Source organism: Taudactylus pleione, unplaced genomic scaffold, assembly GCF_031769625.1.
Source record: "Taudactylus pleione unplaced genomic scaffold, aTauple2 ptg000154l, whole genome shotgun sequence".
NCBI classification, from domain to species: Eukaryota; Metazoa; Chordata; class Amphibia; order Anura; family Myobatrachidae; genus Taudactylus; species Taudactylus pleione.
The window spans coordinates 37,420,025-37,441,483 of record NW_028284556.1 but is presented as its reverse complement, the minus strand read 5'-3'; positions in this window follow the sequence as shown (position 1 = coordinate 37,441,483).

Here is a 21,459-nt window from a genome sequence, read left to right as displayed (position 1 = left end):
AGGAGGATGTTCACTTGAAGAAAGAGAAGATGTGATAGGTGTTTACTATAAGAAGAGAGTTAGATAGGGAGCTATAAAAGGTTAGGTGGGCAGTCCTGGAATCTGATAAGCTTGTCTAAAGAGGTGAGTTTTCAGAGAACGCTTGAATGTTTGGAAACTAGTGGAAAGTCTTATTGTGCATTGGAGGGCATTCCACAGGGTGGGTGCAGCCCGAAAAAAGTCCTGTAACCGTGCATGGGAACAAGTAATGCGCGGGGATGAGAGACGCAGATCTTGTGCAGAACGGAGATGTCGGGTTGGAAGATATTTTGAGATAAGTGAAGAGATGTATGTTGGTGTGGTTTGGTTAATAGCTTTATGTGTGAGTGTAAGTATTTTAAATTGAATACGGTAGAAGACCGGCAGCCAATGGAGGGACTGACAGAGTGGATCAGCAGACACTGAACGTTTGGTGAGAAAGATCAACCTCGCAGCTGCATTCAAAATGGATTGTATTGGGGAGAGCCTGTTTTTGGGAAGACCAATAAGGAGACTATTGCAATAGTCAATGCATGAAATTATGAGTGCGTGTATAAGAGTTTTTGCAGTGTCTTGCGTAATTTATGATCGAATTTTGGCAATGTTTCTTAGAAGTATGTAACAGGATTTAGAGACAGATTGAATGTGGGGAACAAAAGACAGTTCAGAGTCAAGGATGACACCTAGGCAGCGAGCTTGTGGGGTGGGGTAGATTGTCGAGTTGTCAACAGTAATAGAGATATCAGGTTGGTAACTGCTATTGGCTGGTGGAAATATAATTAATTCTGTTTTGGATATATTAAGTTTGAGGTGTATATATATATATATATATATATATATTCATTTCCAGACTGGTGAACTGAGTAGTATGCTGAGCGATTGAAAATTTTGAGCAGTATGTTGAGAGACTGAAAATTTTGTGTCTGGGCTAAAAGCTTACCTTCCTGGTGGATTTAAATCTCCAGTAGAAGTAGATAACCAGTTGCTAACAAAACAGACTGGCTGAGAGACTTATTGTTTGATCCTATGCTAATAGCATATATCCTTACATTTTCCTGGTGGATATATACTCCCGGTAGAAGTAACCATCCTTAAATAGATTTTCCTGGTGGATACACAGTATACTGCGGGTAGAAGTAAGTAACCAGTGACAAAACACATTGGTTGACAAGATATCAAGATCCAAAGTGGACCCTACAGGGTGTTAAAGAGATTGTCCTTAGAAAGGGAGACAGCAAGTGTACTAACATCTGTCCTACAATGGTCAAGATGTCTCTGTATATGTAAGAATATGTTTTAAATGTGATTTTATATTTTTTAATAAAACGGTGTACTAAAAGGAAATAAAGTTATTAGTTGTATTTGGGTGAACTCAGGTTGAAATAGGTCTCTTAGTAGGCCTGATAGGAGGAATATAAAATTCACCATTATCACCTCACAACACTCTATATATTATACTATATAAAGGGGGAATTGGATCCCATATAGAGTTGTATAATCTAGTTTAGGTGCTCCCCAAAAAAACAACATTATCATTGTTAATTCCATAGGCCCTTTCTGGTGAAGGACCTTTTTGGGGATTAGCATCCTTATTTGACTATCAGATAATTTATACCATCTGACGATTGACAGTCACTAGCGCAATATTGATATATATATATATATATATATATATACAGTCAGGTCCATAAATATTGGGACATTGACAGAATTTTCAGATTTTGGCCTCTATTCACCACCACAATGGTTTTGAAATGAAACAAACAAGATGTGCTTTAACTGCAGACTTTCAGAATTAATTTGAGGGTAATTACATCCAAATCGGGTGAACGGTGTAGGAATTACAACAGTTTCAATATGTGCCTACCACTTTTTAAGGGGCCAAAAGTAATGGGACTATCAACTCGAAAGCTATTTCATGGACAGGTGTGGGCTATTCCCTTGTTATTTCATTATCAATTAAGCAGGTAAAAGGTCTGGCGTTGATTCTAGGTGTGACATTTGCATTTGGAATCTGTTGCTGTGAACTCTCAATATGAGATCCAAAGAGCTGTCACTATCAGTGAAGTAAGCCATCATAAGGCTAAAAAATCAAAACAAACCCATCAGAGAGATAGCAAAAACATTAGGTGTGGGCCAAATCAACTGTTTAGAACATTCTTAAAAAGAAAGAACGCACCGGAGAGCTCAGCAACACCAAAAGACCCGGAAGACCACGGAAAACAACTGTGGTGGATGACAAAATAATTATTTCCCTGGTGAAGAAAAACCCCTTCACAACAGTTGGCCAAATCAATAACACTCTCCAGGAGGTAGATGTATATGTGTCAAAGTCAACAATCAAGAGAAGACTTCACAAGAGTGAATATAGAGGGTTCACCACAAGATGCAAACCATTGGTGAGCCACAAAAACAGGAAGACCAGATTAGAGTTTGCCAAACAACATCTAAAAAAGCCATTACAGTTCTGGAACAACATCCTATGGACAGATGAGACAAAGATCAACTTGTACCAGAGTGATGGGAAGAGAAGAGTATGGAGAAGGAAAGGAACTGCTCATGATCCAAAACATACCACCTCATCAGTGAAGCATGGTGGTGGTAGTGTCATGGCCTGGGCATGTATGGCTGCCAATGGAACTGGTTCCCTTGTATTTATTGATGATGTGACTGCTGACAAAAGCAGCAGAATGAATTCTGAAGTGTTTCGGGCAATATTATATGCTCATATTCAGTCAAATGCTTCAGAACTCATTGGATGGCGCTTCACAGTGCAGATTGACAATGACCCGAAGCATACTGCAAAAGCAACCAAAGAGTTTTTTAAGGCTAAAAAGTGGAATGTTATGCAATGGCCAAGTCAATCCCCAGACCTGAATCCGATTGAGCATGCATTTCACTTGATGAAGACAAAACTGAAGGGAAAATGCCCCAAGAACAAGCAGGAACTGAAGACATTTGCAGTAGAGGCCTGGCAGAGCATCACCAGGGATGAAACCCAGCGTCTGGTGATGTCTATGCGTTCCAGACTTCAGGCTGTAATTGCCTGCAAAGGATTTGCAACAAAGTATTAAAAAGTCAAAGTTAGATTTAGGATTGTTTAGTTTGACCCATTACTTTTGGCCCCTTAAAAAGTGGGAGGTACATATAGAAACCGTTGTAATTCCTACACCGTTCACCTGATTTGGCTGTAATTACCCTCAAATTAAATCTGAAAGTCTGCAGTTAAAGCACATCTTATTTGTTTCATTTCAAAGCCATTGTGGTGGTGAATAGAGGCCAAAATATGAAAATTCAGTCAATGTCCCAATATTTATTGACCTGACTGTATATATATATATATATATATATATATATATATATTAGGGGTGAGCGGGTTCGGTTTTACTCGGTTTTACTCGGTTCTTATCGCCACTTTACCGCAATTTCGGCTCGATTTCATTCGCTATCCAAAACACGTGTTCAGCGATAGCCAATAAAAAGATCCGAGTAAAACGAAGTAAAACCGAACCCGCTCACCCCTAATATATATATAATATTCCTAAGTGCGCTATGTGCATTCAAATTAAGACAGATTGAGTTAGCAGGTTGCTTGATTGTGAAAGTATGTCCTCTAAATGTTTAAATAAGGTACAGTATTTTCATTGGACATTACTCCTCTAGCTTGGAGTCCACTCTAATCAGTAGGATCAGTCCATATCTGCGGGTTTAAATGTGCAGTTACTCATTGCAAAACATTAACAATACATTAGCCTGATCTAGCAAACATGACAAATGAAAGCAGATGTGTTTATATACACAGATGTATTTTATATGCATGCAATTTAAGAGACACTATATTGTGAGCATTTCTAATTACCATCATTTAATGTCAAAATGTATTAGGTCTACCCATGAACCTTGTTTTTTGATATTTCTTTTGTTGCTTTTATTCTTATTGTTGTTTTTCCTCATCTTATTGTATTATAATAATTTATGTATAAAGTGTCAATATATTCTACAGTGCTATAGAAGCAGGCACAAAAAGCCTGATTCATTACGGAACGCTATTGCAATCGCAGCTGCAATTAGGCAAGCAGTACCACTGCGAATATATGCTAATGTTTGCAAATGCAATGCCGTCGCAGCCTAACATAAGGACGTCCACGTCCCCTTACTCACATCCGTAACACTTTGCAAGTCTATGAAATCATCAGTAACATCAAGTACTATAGGAGCCTCACGCACACTTGCACAAGGTCAGACCTTTCTCAGAAATTGCTAACCTCATCGCATGCAGTGAAAGCCCAAGCTGCATATAGTATCGCAGTGGCTAACATATGCACGCCCTGTAATGGCATTCAAAAGCACTGGCATTTCTGCGTTTCGCTGACCACCCCCCCGTCACCACCCCCAAACGGTCACTTCCTGTCAATCACTCTGTAATGGATGTGCATTGTCATTGCAATCGCAGTCCGATCGCAGTCAGACCTTCGCGCAATGCGATGCATACAAATGCGCCGAATTCAACAATCAGCTGACTGCGTGCGTAATCGCAGTTGCGATCGGTAATGAATCAGGCCCGAAGTGGAACATGCCATGTTTATTAACACAGTTAAAAATAATGTGGGAATCTTGCAATCAATCTAAATTAAGTGAGAGACAACAAACATAAGATACAGTGCTTTTTATTGGGAGGGGGGGTTATCTGGTAAAGTAAGGGACTATAGACCCCTCACACCACAGATAATTTGGGTGGTAGGCATAATCACTCTATTTCCAGTAGGACAGAGGGAATTGGTTGGTGATTGGTTTATTATTCTGCCCCCAATGAATGTATGGGTTGACATGAGCATCATCAGGGGAACCAGGATTAAGGGGGAGATGTATAAAACCTAAAGATAACAGGTATCAATGTTGCTCTTAGCAACCAATCAGCTTCTACTGTGTCCTCATACTTCTTTGACAATCGCGCTAAAAATGTGCACACGCATCGCGCCATGCGATTACCTGCAGCAGCATACACTATGGTATGCTATGGAGTGCACTGTGATCGCACTATGCAGTCCTATAGAGTTGCGGGTTACTGACGCAGTGCGCATATCCGCTCGCGGGCACGTCTCGTGCCATGTGTGGCGTGATTTGCCACGTACGCAGCAAAGATGTAGCAGGACACATCTGTACCTATCATTTTATGGACTGTAGTTGATAAATAATAGCCATTAACTAAGTGGTTACTACGGGCAACTTCTCCACTTTAGAAGGTTTGATTCATCTCCCCATAGAACTCAGCACAAGATTGACAGTTATTTTATTACTTACCTGCACAGCACAAATGGAACACTTAGATACTTTGAAGGAGATGTATCAAACCTTAGAGAGTGATAAAGTGGATGAAGATCAAGTACCAACCAATCAGCTAATAACTGTCATTTTTCAGTCTGTAAAATGAAAGCTAGGAGCTGATTGGTTAGTACTTTCTCTCTCCACTTTATCTCTCTCCAAGGCTTGATACATCTTACCCTTTGCCCCATAAAACTAGTTTTATGGTTGCATTAGCCTACTTTCCCAGCACCCTTTCCAGCTGCTGAAGCTGAACAGAGTGGTCTGAAACTAGATTAAAACAACCATTGTTACATATTAATAGTGTAGGCATAAGCAAGGTGGATTATAGGTGAAAACAATCCATCTCCATAGATGATTTGCTGTTTACAGCTGCTATACTGTAATTTTTAGACCTGCACATGTTGTTGAAGTAGCTCTTATTTACAGGATATTAATGATTTCACTGGCAGCATCACATAAAATGGTTCAATAATTATTACATCACTGATATAACACAGCATCCCCTATGATTACATCTACATTCAAATAGATTATCAAATGAAATATCATAAACATTTTTATTTGTCATAAATAATTAAAATGAATTATTGCTGAATATAAAATTAAAAGAATATATTTTACTACTTCTGTTTTTCCTCTGTTATTGGAAACTAAATTGGTTAGCCTTTTAGTACTATGAAGGCCATTTTCTCTACATTTAGAACCAGGTTGCAGGGATGCTATGAGTTTATATGTCGATCAATTATTTAAGATTTAAAAAAAAAATAGTCTGGTAACAAGTTGACATGTTTAAAGTAGGGATGTGCAGGCTCGGATAGGTTCGAGTTTGCACGTGGAGTTCGGATTTTTCCCTCCAAAAAAACGGAACTCAGAACGAGGCAAAACGTCATCTTACATGGACGAACATCATCATTCCTGGTCTTTTGTCCAGGAATGATGATGTTCGTCCATGTAAGATGACGTTTTGCCTCGTTCTGAGTTCCGTTTTTTTGGAGGGAAAAATCCGAACTCCACGTGCAAACTCGAACCTATCCGAGCCTGCACATCCCTAGTTTAAAGTGAGCCAATCAATAGTCAGGTCTTTGTCAAGGCAAACTCATATGGTGCATACACACGGCCAGATATGTTAGATGAATGATTTGAACGATTTGAATGATTTTACCAACAATTTGAATGATTGCATGATTTTAGACTGTACTAAAATGAATGGAATTGTCCAAATCTGACTGCAAACACATCAGATGTCAGATATCATTATCTGACAAGTAGGAACGCGCATCATTCATCGTTGCAGGCTCACATGTCAGATTTTCTTTCAGATATGAATGATTGAACGATTTTTAAAATTGTTATCTTTTGGATCTGACAGAAAATCTGACCGTGTATATGCACCATAACACTTATTTGGGTGAATTACATTTTTGTCAAGTAACTTTATGAGGAAAAAGTGAATGGAGTTGGTTGTCTTAAAAAAAATGTGCGCGCATCACAACCACTCACTGAATAACTCTTTAGCATCTCTGTGTAGAAAAGTAATCTTGCAAATACACATTAAACTATATTAACCAATCAGACATTTGCTTTAATGTCTGGAACTAGACGGGCAAAGTAAATTATGAATGTTTGTAAAAAGATTGTCTGTGTGCTAAAGGTAGTGCACAATGTCATGGGCCCACCCAGTGTCGGACTGAGACATGAAAGGTCCACCAAGGAATGCAGTCATTATGGCCCAAGCTTAAGGAATGTGGCCAGATACCAGAGGGAATGGGCCAGCCACCACAAAGGGACTTGGACTATTAAAGAGGAGATACAAAGAATAAGGCCACTTTATAAAGGAAGCAACAGTAATGTGTCAGGACCAATCACTTTGATTGGCAAGAGATTTCATCCATGATCCTGCTCCAGCAAGTTACTGACCCCTAGAGGAAGAATGGGTATCTTTGGCAGTGGGACCCAACACTGGTTTCCCCTGTACACCTGTGGGCCAGTCCAACCAGTCTGATGAGAAGCCATGGTCTATTAAAAGGAGATTCAATCAATGTCCCGATTGAAGCTTTGCCGTATATTCCTTAGATCCCCATTATCTCACACCCCACTATTGCACCCTCCCTGGTGTGTTGGGCGAACCTCAGAAATCTCACTCATGTTTCCCCTTTTATATCTACTTTAGTGTGTATTCAAGGTAACCTGTGCTTCGCTCTGGGCTGTGTGGCTGGCTCTTTGAAAGCATGGAATGTGGCTGGAAATGATGATGATAATGGTGGATAATTTTGCTCTTTTGATGTTCTGAAGGAATAGCTTAGTCTACTGATGGAATGTATGCTGAAATTGTTCATTATATACATTATGAGGACCCCATTTGTATATGTGTTTGCTCCTCTAGAACTCCAATTAAGCATTATATCTCTCTCACATAGAAGTTGCTGGGAGAACATACATTCATCTTCCTTCCAAAATATGTTGTTATGTGGCATAAGGAAAGAGGTTTTAAATGACTGCCTGGACAGTAAGGGCTGGTGTTACCTGTACCTCCAATGTGAAAAAAATATTTTAAAAAATGACAAGACTCACACAACACATGTTTTTAAGCTCAGCTAGCTGGCTGACTAAGCTAAGTGACACAGTGGGCGGCACTAACATGTGGCAGTTCAGCTTCTAATTTCCAAAATGGATGCAGTGTGTTAAACAGTGTGGGTTGGATACAACAATAATGCTCTTACTGTTGGCAGAGCGGAGTTGCTGATGGTGTCCTCAGTACATGGAATGGCAGTGCTGTGGTGCTGGCAGTGTCCTCAGTGAAGGGTACCAGCGATGTCGGCAGTGCCAATGGTATCTTTAGTGCAGGTTTGCTGGCTGTGTTGGCAGTGCAGGGCTTGCTTATGGTGTCCTCAGTACATGGAATGGCAGTGCTGCGGTGCTGGCAGTGTCCTCAGTGAAGGGTACCAGCGATGTCGGCTGTGCCAGTGGTGTCTTTAGAGCAGGTTTGCTGACCATGTCAGCAGTGCACGGGTGTTCTCTATGCAGGGTGCCGGCAGTGTTGGCCGAATGGGGGTGCCAGCGGTGTCCTAAGTGTAGGTTCACTGTCTGTGTTGGCAGTGCAGTGGTGTTACCAATGCAGGGTGCCAGCAGTTTCCTCAGTGCATGTGTGCTGACAGTGTCGGCAGTGCAGGGGTGCTGGTGGTGTCCTCAGTATGGGAGTGCCGGCAGTGTCGGCAGTGTGGGGGTCACTGACAGTGTCCCCAGCACGTGGGGCAGCAGTGCAGGGGTGCCAGCAGTGTCAGCAGCAGTGGTGTCGGCAGTGGCAGGTGCTGCTAGTAGGGGTGCCAGTGGTGTTGGCAGCGGGGGGTGCCAGTAGCCATCTTCTTTTGTTTCCTGTGTGCATATTAAATGGGCTTAATGCTGATTGACTGAGAGCCGTGACAGATGGCTCTCTCAGCCAATCAGCGTTAAGCCCGCTCAATACAAAACCTTGTGATCAGACAGCGAGATCACATGGTTTTGCCTCAGAAGAGGGATCCGTGGCAGGCAGGGAGATCTGAGCTTGGCTCGGAATGCCCCGGATCCCCAAAATTCGGGTGGGTTCAGTTCTCTGAGAACTGAACCTGCTCTTCCCTAGCAAAAACAAATCAATTCCATGCAGTGTAAAATAAAGAATGGGTAAAATGGTGCTTTGACTTTTTTTTAGTGAACCTATCTCTGTAATCCTTACTTATAATTGTTGTTTTCTGCACTTATGTATTTCATTTTACTCATAATAAAATATTGCAGTTTAGGATAGATTTACTTTGACAATATTTGTTGTACATTTGGGAGTTACACCCTCTACAGTATAAAGCAAAGCAGTATTTGTGAGAAAATTCAGCATGCCGTCACTCTCTAATAATATCTCTCAAATACAGACTTTCCAAAGACAAATTCAGTTCATAAATATGCTTTAATCAGTCAAGTGTTTAATCTAATAAAAGCATTCTTCAGAAAATGGAATTTGATTGTAACCTTGTTTATGGCAACCATGTTGTCTATCAACCTTTCCGTCAGCAGCACCATTTAACATAGCATGATACTTTCTGAAGAGGAAGAAATATTCCATGGTGAACATTCCATTGCTTGCTGTTTATTCTAGATAACAATGACAACAATGTAGCTGTGTTCTCTATGGGACATCAGCCAAGTAACACAGAAAATAATGCTGTTGCCTTTATCAAATTTGAAACAATCACAGAGTAAACATCACTTATAATACCCCCAACATATTTGGCACCTCTAATAGGTATTGTTGTAAGCTCTTATATGCACTGACCTTAAGAAAGGCAGTAGTTTTACATAAGCCGCTGTTTGACTTAAACAATGTGTGATTCAGTTTTAACCCTACAAACCACTGGATAATAAATCCAGTGGTTTGGAGGGAAAAATCACCGGTGATGTTCGGCCATATATGGCAATTGCACACCCACAGGAAAAAACAGCCTCTAATAAATGTAACATCTAATTTGTTGTATTTTCACATTTGTGTCCATGTGTAAGAAAGAAAAAAAGTACAAAAATATATGTAATCTGTCAAATTATATGCATTTATTTACTAAAATAAAGATTTATGTAACGCACCAAAAACAATTAATGTTGTGCTCCCTCTGTACCATGCATGCATCAAACACGATCAGTTCTGTCCAGAAACAAAATAAGAGAAAATATCCAGTGTTGTGTCATATCAAATGTTCTAGTTGTCCATGGAATCAGTATTATTTACCATCGGCCGCATGCCCGGCAGTGAAGATCCCGACAGGTATGTATCTTTTCTATTTACTAACCTAACCTCCCCCTAACCCTAACCCTCCCTTAGGGATGCCTAACCCTAACCTCCCCCCCCAAGTACCTAACCCTAACCCCTCTAAGTGCCTAAACCTAGCCCTCCCTTCCCCGCAGCCTAACCCTAAGTCTTATGGGGGGGTGCCTATCCCTTAACCTCCCCCCGGGGGTGCCTAACCATAACCCCCCTTCCCCTAGCCTAACCCTAACCTCCCGGTGGGGTGACTAACCCTAAGTCCCCCTTGGGAGCCCTAACCTAACCCTTCCGCCCGTGGCTGTCCGCACCCAGCTTACCTTCGATCAGTAAGCCACGTGTCGGGCTCCCAGAGTAGGTCTAATGACAGGCGTTGGGATTTCAACACCAGTCATTAGACACTTGCCGGGATTAACACAAACAAAAATCCGGAGAATACCACTCTGCGCTCACCCAAGATATAGAATTTACTTATCTTCAATATGAAGTCCTGATCTTGGGACCTCAAATCGTTTTTATATTGGACACTTTATATGATAGGTGTGGGATGTATGTTCCAATGTTGATGAATATGTGGGAACATAAAACATAGAAAACAATCTAGTGCAGACGTATAAGAATTCACTTGAGTACACAATAATTCACATATAGGGGTGTATATGATCTACCCCAAATTAATACATATATAGTCCATTCAGGTATATGCTCTCCATATGTCCATATTAAAATGGAAAAAAAGGCACATTTAAAAACCAAAGAGACAAAATTTCCAAAAAAATAAAAGTGTTTTAATTGGATATATCCAAATGAAGGAGTTCCAAATAACTTTAAAAATACAACAATGCTTCACAGCTGAAATATCCACAAAAGGTGAAGATGGCTTCCTACCAGAATACAGTGGTTTTTTGTGCGTATAAGAGTGATCTCACTGCCCGCAGTAATGCACCCAAATATTCGATGGAAATGGCACCGTCCTCCTCTGGTCTGGTCAGGATAGCTGTTCAACACCAATACCGCCAACGCGTTTCGATCAGTACTCTGATCTTCCTCAAGGCTTGGATGTCTGCCACTCTTCCCATGGGTATTTATACCCAGTGGGATAAAATGCACCTAATTACTGGGAGGAGCCATCCTCACTTACAAAATACACATGTTTACAAATATTGCATAAAAAACTCTCTAACATAAAAAATATCTTCCTGAACAAATGACCATGCCATCGTTTCTTTAATAACATATAAAACATAGATTTTATAGTCTTTATTTGTAAATAAAGTTATATACATAAATTTCCGGCTATTACTTCCGGTTCGGCCAATAAATATGTCCCCACAAAACTTAACCATAATGGTTCCTCCTGCCATTAATCTGATCCTATACCTCCGTGTAGCCTGCGTTGCCCCAAGGGCATCACCATCCGGTCCCGCATCTGCATCCGGTTCGGACACAAAATGCGTCCCCGCGATGCTTCTACACCAGAGTTCCCCCCTGGCACTGCCTCAATGGGGGACTTCGGCTACACATCCGTAACGTGACGGACATCATCTTCCGGTCCTGCATCTGGGCGGGCCGAGAAAGATGTCCCCGCGATGTTTCCATACCAGGGTTCCCCTTCCATAGATTTATTAATAGGGGACAAAAAATAGTGTTGTGCATTGAACTCTAACCCGGATGTTATTCCGGTACTATTCCCGTTACATGCACTTCACAGTTACCTACCCAATTATTTTAAAAAACCTTAGATGAACAATACAACAATTATTGCTTTTTGAAATAACCAGATATCTCTTTTTCTTAAAATTTGGCAAATCGATATGTTGACATTTGGCCTATATAAAAGAATCTTCAGTGGCCATTTTAGATCCTGGCATATCTGTTTTTTTTCACCAAATAATCAATTTGACAACCTATGCGTTGAATAATTAAATGATATTCACAAAATTAACCATATTTGACATATTTAGTGATATACAGTTAAACAAATAAAAAACATCATTTTTTTTTTTTTTTTTTTAAACAGACATCATTTTTTTGGTGATCCGTTATTTTTCAAAGTTATCCTTGGTGTTCTCCATATGTTAGCCCTTTAAGATAGAGGAAAAATATCATATAAGAATTACATATTCAAAAACCAGAAACATTATTACTCCAAAAACCACTTCACTTCAAAATCCTTATTTAACCCATATGGCATCAAGGTTTTAAATGAGTATATGTGTTCCATCTCAGTTTTGGCTAAAACTTTCGCAACGTTATTGCATCTCCAACTCCCTTTTACTAATTTACATGCCCCAAAGGCTGTAATTTCTTTCCGATTTCCCTGATGGAATTCCTTAAAATGTAAGGAGAGTGCATGGGTTTCCAACCCATTCTTTATATTACGTAAGTGTTCCCCGAACCTTATTTTGAGGTTCCTGGAGGTTCTCCCCACATAATATTTCTCACAACTACATTTTATGAAATAAATAACATTTTTTGAGGCACAAGTTATAAATTCCCTTATTTTTTTGGTGTGGCCATTTATTGTTATTTCTTCACATTTATTCATCCCCATAGTGTTTTTACACATACAACACGTGCCACACCTAAAAAAACCTTTCGACAAAATAGTGGTGCCCGTTTTCTGTGAAGACAATGCACTCTTAACTAAATTATCTTTTATGTTTTTAGCCTTTCTGTATATGAATTTGGGTTTATCAGAGATAACATTTTTTAAAAGAGGGTCCTCTACTAAAATGGGCCAATGTGTTTTGAAGATTTTTTCTACCTGTTTGAACTGGGTGGTATAACCCGAGATAAATGCTATGGACAAGTCTCTCTTTAATGTATCACCTTTGTCTCCCTTACCCTCTATATTTGCCTTTGGAACTAATAGGAACTTTCTATCTATATCCCCACATTTTTTTGTAGCTTTCTCCAAATTTTCAGGTATATAACCACTATTTCTGAATTTATTGATCAACTCTTCCGCCTGATTTTTATAAACTTGATCATCCGTGCAGTTTCTCTTCAATCTTTGTAGTTGGCTTTCTGGAATGGAATCTAACCAATTACTATGGTGACAACTTGAAGTATGGATATATGATCCTGAGTCTGTAGGTTTAACAAAATTACGAGTTTTTAATATACCATCCTCAACATAAATGTTGAGATCCAGGAAATTCACACCAATCTTGCTACTATCAAATGTCAACACTATATTATAACTATTATTATTAAAAAGCATTCTTCAGAAAATGGAATTTGATTGTAACCTTGTTTATGGCAACCATGTTGTCTATCAACCTTTCCGTCAGCAGCACCATTTAACATAGCATGATACTTTCTGAAGAGGAAGAAATATTCCATGGTGAACATTCCATTGCTTGCTGTTTATTCTAGATAACAATGACAACAATGTAGCTGTGTTCTCTATGGGACATCAGCCAAGTAACACAGAAAATAATGCTGTTGCCTTTATCAAATTTGAAACAATCACAGAGTAAACATCACTTATAATACCCCCAACATATTTGGCACCTCTAATAGGTATTGTTGTAAGCTCTTATATGCACTGACCTTAAGAAAGGCAGTAGTTTTACATAAGCCGCTGTTTGACTTAAACAATGTGTGATTCAGTTTTAACCCTACAAACCACTGGATAATAAATCCAGTGGTTTGGAGGGAAAAATCACCGGTGATGTTTGGCCATATATGGCAATTGCACACCCACAGGAAAAAACAGCCTCTAATAAATGTAACATCTAATTTGTTGTATTTTCACATTTGTGTCCATGTGTAAGAAAGAAAAAAAGTACAAAAATATATGTAATCTGTCAAATTATATGCATTTATTTACTAAAATAAAGATTTATGTAACGCACCAAAAACAATTAATGTTGTGCTCCCTCTGTACCATGCATGCATCAAACACGATCAGTTCTGTCCAGAAACAAAATAAGAGAAAATATCCAGTGTTGTGTCATATCAAATGTTCTAGTTGCTGCTAAAGGGTAAATCTCCTTGGTGTTATCCTCACCAAAATTACATTAACACAAACAAAAATCCGGAGAATACCACTCTGCGCTCACCCAAGATATAGAATTTACTTATCTTCAATATGAAGTCCTGATCTTGGGACCTCAAATCCTTTTTATATTGGACACTTTATATGATAGGTGTGCCTTTGTAGCGCAATTGTTGGCAGATATCACCTTCTACATTCTTCTATATCTATTATCCAAACGATATTTGCCTTTTTGCTGCTTTCAATTATGTTCTCATTAAGAGAAAACAGACAAGTTTTATCCAGTAAATTTTTTGATGAAAATTGTGAAGATACTATTTTGGAAGATGATGATGTAGGTAGTATAATGAAAAAAATGGAAAAACTGCTACTAAAGGAGGGAAAACTGTGGTGGGAAGTGTATACATTAGAAAATTATACCACTAATAAATTGATCCCTAGGGGACTTAAAATAGATAAAGTTGCTTCTTTTGAAGATTCAACTGAAGCATTCAAAAAAGACTGGGATAAAATAATTGAAAATTGTTCATTTAAACTTATGGAATTAATTATTCAGGAAAGACGTAAACAATTAAAAATGGTGGAGGAGGAAATAGAAGTGTCAAAAACTCTTATTGCCCCATTTTCGAAACATTCTGATTATAAAGATTTAGAAAAAAGTATTGTGTTTAGATTAAAAAAGAATGAAAAGGAACTAATGACAAAAAAATTAAAGAAATTTAATAGAGATAAAAATGAATCTAGTATACTACAGGAGGGACGGGATGTTGTATCAGTGAGAAATAGTAGATATAATCCAAGATCTACAACAGCAAATTATGTTCCTTATGACAGGTTGGAGAAACCCTGGAATGGGACAAGAAAAAGAAGGGAATCTCCTATAAGGATAGAAAAGGAGTACACACCTTATCATAATTGGAAATCTCAAAACTACACAGAAAATAGATCTTTTTCAAATAAAGGATGGACAAGGGTTCCATCATCTAGATATAAACAGGATAATTGGAGGACAGTGGATCATAATAATAAAAGGTGGGAGGAAAGAAGTTCCCCCATGGGTGGTCAGGAACGGTGGAGGAATAAAGACCACATTATTAGAACCAATAATCGATTTGGGACTTTAGGAGAATCAGATGATTTTTTAGATTATGGACACAACCGCAGACACAATACATAAAACCCTATTTACATAGGGGAAAAAGGGGAGGTCAAAAAAAGACGAAAAACAAAAGAAATATTAGGAGACAAAAACGAAAAAGAGGAGGAATAACTACAAACCAAAAAAATTCCAACACTGAGAATAATAGTGAATTGCAGGGAAAAATTAAGATTTTTAATTTAAGTCAACATATTCTGAATGAACACGAAATATCCCTGCTTGAAAAGGGCCTAAAATTTGCCCCTTCTGCAAAACTAAATAAATTTGATTTATATGTGGACCTTCAGAAATTTTTGCGGAAACTATCTATAAAAAGATTTTTTGAAGCAAAGGTTCCCTTAGGATCGGAAATTGAATATGATGTTACTTGCCCTAAACAGTTTAAACCAAAGTCGATATTCAACCCCACTCATATGAGAGGAAATTACGTGGAGACGTTCGGACATTTGGTGAATAGAGACATAGATTTAATAATACCAAAATGTAAAAACTTTAACCTGACAAAAAAGGAGAATGAAGCATTGAAAAATCTTAGGCTAAATAAAAACATTGTAATAAAACCCACCGATAAAGGGGGAGGAGTGGTGGTGATGGACTTAGGCAAGTATGAGGAGGAGGTTTACAGACAGTTAAATGATATTAAGGTATATAAAAAATTAAGAGGGGATCCGACTAAAAGGATTTTAACAAATTTAGTCTCTCTGATAACAGAATATATACATAATGGAACCATTACTGAGTCAGAGGGAAAATTCTTAATACCTGAGGATCCTAACATACCAGTGATTTATATTTTGCCAAAGGTCCACAGGGACACTCAAAATCCTCCGGGTCGTCCAATCGTTTCGGGTTGCAATTCTATAACTGCAAACCTTTCTGAATTTATAGACTACTACTTACAACCTCTTGTAATAAAGAATAAGTCCCATCTTAAGGATACCCGTGATGCCCTAAATGTTTTGAAAGAGATACAGTGGGAGGATGACTATTATGTTGTGACAGCAGATGTTAATTCCCTGTACACAATAATTAATCATGATTTAGGAGTGGAAGCTGTTACCACTTTTCTGGAGGACAGTGGCTATGAAACAGAACTCTGTGACCTTTTGATTAAGGGAATTTATTTTATCCTCCGAAATAATTATTTTCACTTTAAGGATCAATTCTACTTACAAAAAATGGGGACTGCAATGGGTACCAGGTTCGCCCCAAGCTATGCCAATATGTTCATGGGAATGTGGGAGTCGGAATATGTTTGGCAGAACCATCAGTTTGGGGCGAGCCTGGTATCCTGGTCACGATACATAGATGACATCCTTTTTATATGGAAGGGTGATGCAGAATCCTTAACCTCTTTTTGCAGTCATCTTAATAATAATAGTTATAATATAGTGTTGACATTTGATAGTAGCAAGATTGGTGTGAATTTCCTGGATCTCAACATTTATGTTGAGGATGGTATATTAAAAACTCGTAATTTTGTTAAACCTACAGACTCAGGATCATATATCCATACTTCAAGTTGTCACCATAGTAATTGGTTAGATTCCATTCCAGAAAGCCAACTACAAAGATTGAAGAGAAACTGCACGGATGATCAAGTTTATAAAAATCAGGCGGAAGAGTTGATCAATAAATTCAGAAATAGTGGTTATATACCTGAAAATTTGGAGAAAGCTAGAAAAAAATGTGGGGATATAGATAGAAAGTTCCTATTAGTTCCAAAGGCAAATATAGAGGGTAAGGGAGACAAAGGTGATACATTAAAGAGAGACTTGTCCATAGCATTTATCTCGGGTTATACCACCCAGTTCAAACAGGTAGAAAAAATCTTCAAAACACATTGGCCCATTTTAGTAGAGGACCCTCTTTTAAAAAATGTTATCTCTGATAAACCCAAATTCATATACAGAAAGGCTAAAAACATAAAAGATAATTTAGTTAAGAGTGCATTGTCTCCACAGAAAACGGGCACCACTATTTTGTCGAAAGGTTTTTTTAGGTGTGGCACGTGTTGTATGTGTAAAAACACTATGGGGATGAATAAATGTGAAGAAATAACAATAAATGGCCACACCAAAAAAATAAGGGAATTTATAACTTGTGCCTCAAAAAATGTTATTTATTTCATAAAATGTAGTTGTGAGAAATATTATGTGGGGAGAACCTCCAGGAACCTCAAAATAAGGTTCGGGGAACACTTACGTAATATAAAGAATGGGTTGGAAACCCATGCACTCTCCTTACATTTTAAGGAATACCATCAGGGAAATCGGAAAGAAATTACAGCCTTTGGGGCATGTAAATTAGTAAAAGGGAGTTGGAGATGCAATAACGTTGCGAAAGTTTTAGCCAAAACTGAGATGGAACACATATACTCATTTAAAACCTTGATGCCATATGGGTTAAATAAGGATTTTGAAGTGAAGTGGTTTTTGGAGTAATAATGTTTCTGGTTTTTGAATATGTAATTCTTATATGATATTTTTCCTCTATCTTAAAGGGCTAACATATGGAGAACACCAAGGATAACTTTGAAAAATAACGGATCACCAAAAAAATGATGTCTGTTTAAAAAAAATAAATAAAAAAAAATGATGTTTTTTATTTGTTTAACTGTATATCACTAAATATGTCAAATATGGTTAATTTTGTGAATAACATTTAATTATTCAACGCATAGGTTGTCAAATTGATTATTTGGTGAAAAAAAACAGATATGCCAGGATCTAAAATGGCCACTGAAGATTCTTTTATATAGGCCAAATGTCAACATATCGATTTGCCAAATTTTAAGAAAAAGAGATATCTGGTTATTTCAAAAAGCAATAATTGTTGTATTGTTCATCTAAGGTTTTTTAAAATAATTGGGTAGGTAACTGTGAAGTGCATGTAACGGGAATAGTACCGGAATAACATCCGGGTTAGAGTTCAATGCACAACACTATTTTTTGTCCCCTATTAATAAATCTATGGAAGGGGAACCCTGGTATGGAAACATCGCGGGGACATCTTTCTCGGCCCGCCCAGATGCGGGACCGGAAGATGATGTCCGTCACGTTACGGATGTGTAGCCGAAGTCCCCCATTGAGGCAGTGCCAGGGGGGAACTCTGGTGTAGAAGCATCGCGGGGACGCATTTTGTGTCCGAACCGGATGCAGATGCGGGACCGGATGGTGATGCCCTTGGGGCAACGCAGGCTACACGGAGGTATAGGATCAGATTAATGGCAGGAGGAACCATTATGGTTAAGTTTTGTGGGGACATATTTATTGGCCGAACCGGAAGTAATAGCCGGAAATTTATGTATATAACTTTATTTACAAATAAAGACTATAAAATCTATGTTTTATATGTTATTAAAGAAACGATGGCATGGTCATTTGTTCAGGAAGATATTTTTTATGTTAGAGAGTTTTTTATGCAATATTTGTAAACATGTGTATTTTGTAAGTGAGGATGGCTCCTCCCAGTAATTAGGTGCATTTTATCCCACTGGGTATAAATACCCATGGGAAGAGTGGCAGACATCCAAGCCTTGAGGAAGATCAGAGTACTGATCGAAACGCGTTGGCGGTATTGGTGTTGAACAGCTATCCTGACCAGACCAGAGGAGGACGGTGCCATTTCCATCGAATATTTGGGTGCATTACTGCGGGCAGTGAGATCACTCTTATACGCACAAAAAACCACTGTATTCTGGTAGGAAGCCATCTTCACCTTTTGTGGATATTTCAGCTGTGAAGCATTGTTGTATTTTTAAAGTTATTTGGAACTCCTTCATTTGGATATATCCAATTAAAACACTTTTATTTTTTTGGAAATTTTGTCTCTTTGGTTTTTAAATGTGCCTTTTTTTCCATTTTAATATGGACATATGGAGAGCATATACCTGAATGGACTATATATGTATTAATTTGGGGTAGATCATATACACCCCTATATGTGAATTATTGTGTACTCAAGTGAATTCTTATACGTCTGCACTAGATTGTTTTCTATGTTTTATGTTCCCACATATTCATCAACATTGGAACATACATCCCACACCTATCATATAAAGTGTCCAATATAAAAAGGATTTGAGGTCCCAAGATCAGGACTTCATATTGAAGATAAGTAAATTCTATATCTTGGGTGAGCGCAGAGTGGTATTCTCCGGATTTTTGTTTGTGTTAATGTAATTTTGGTGAGGATAACACCAAGGAGATTTACCCTTTAGCAGCCTTTGTAGCGCAATTGTTGGCAGATATCACCTTCTACATACTTGCCGGGATTAGATAGTCGGGATGCCGATGGTAGGGATTTAGACCGTCGGCATCCCGATCCCATTGTCCATATACTGTACTTGGTGACACCAAACATGTCAGAAGAAGGCATAAATTATTTCTTGTATGTGTCAAAAATTAAACGAAGCAAAAACTAAGTACAGTGAAAACCTGTGTGCCAATTTCACATTGATTTATTTATTATGATTTATTTATTATGTATTATTATCAGTTACTTATATAGTGCCAGCATATTCTGTTGCACTGTACAATTGGGAACACACATTAATAAACTGGGTGATAACATACAGACATAGAGGTAAGAGGACCCCTGCTAACAAGCTTACATTCTATAGGGAAAAGTCACGGTTAGGTATTTTAGATCCCAGTCAGGACCCATGGACTGGGCTGATGGTTTTTTAGCAGAATTGATGTGGTAGGATCAGAGGTCTACTCATTGGTGAGAGCCATGCGGTAAATGTCTGATGCCTTCAGAGAGGTCAGTGGTAATGACAAGGCTCCCAGTCTCACCCTGGAACCAACTGAGTGTAACTCAACTCCTTACCCTAAATGTAGGGAAAAGGGGCCAAGACTATTATTTGAGAAATTAGGGGACAGAGCAGCAAGTAATTCAAGTAATAGGTAAGCTACCTAGAATCTACTAACAGATGCTGCAGACTGATTATCAGAGCTTGGTAACTGAAGCCTAAATCCTCAAGGAGGTCCAGCACCCAATCCCCAACAACTGGAATAAATAATGTAGCAGAAACTCAGCATGAGCCCCCAACACTAGGGGATAAATTTACTAAGGGTCGAGTGTGTGTGAGTTTGCAAACTCACGTGAGTTTATGCATTTTTTTCATCTTGCAAATTTTCTAAAGACAAACTCAAGTGAGTTTGAAGTGAGTGCTCTTTTTTCACTGTTAAAACTCATGTGATTCGAGAAAACTCACCATTGGCCAAAATAGGAAGTACTTTAGATGAAAAAGATGCAACTCGCAAATTTACTAAGATTCGAGTTTCCAATCTCATGTGAGATTGTAGCAAACTCACTGTGAAATAGAAGTTTTAAACACTCACCTCCTGAGCTGCGAGTTTGGCTGAAACAAACACAAATCATTGTGATTTGTGTATGTTTTTATTTAACTTGTTTAAGTAGGGTTAATAATTTTTTTTAAAATGACGTGAGGTCCCCCGCAAAAGACTAATCAGCCCTGGACTTGCCAGCCAGTCCTGGTTCTTAAAATTACAGTGAAAAAAATGTGTAGGGTTCAACTGTAATTTAAGAACCAGCACTAGGCAGCAGGGACAGAGCTGGTTTTAAATATAGAGAGATAAAAAATGGTGTGATATATTTAAAACCAGCTCCAGACCCTTTTAGTGGGGGACTGATGCCACAGCCAGGGGTACCCTTTCACTGGGCCTCCCAGCCGCAGCATCTGCCCTGACTGCTTGCCAGCCCAGGCCAGGGATTCTTGAGGAGTTGTGGACCCCTCAAATAAAGGGGTCCCCTCTCCAGGGTACCCCAGGCCTAGACTGATAGCCCAGGGCTATCCCAACCACCCCTGGGCGGTGGGTGGCAGGTTGATAGTGTAAGTGTAGTGTTAAAAATATAACTAACAACATTGTCTATACAGTAGAACTGCAGGTCCGAGCAAGCCTCCCCAGCATGCTGGTATATGAAGAACCACAAGTACCAGCATGCGAGGCATTAAGGGGCCACTGGTACCTACTGCATAGTTCACCTGTAACGAAATGTGTAAAAAAAAACAAGGGAGGGGTCCCCAACTCCCCAGATCCCTGGCCCGGGCTGACCAGCGATCAGGGCTGATGCTGCAGCTGGGGGGCCCTGTGATGGGATCCCCTGGCTGTGGCAACAGCCCCCTGCTAGAAAGGGTCTGGT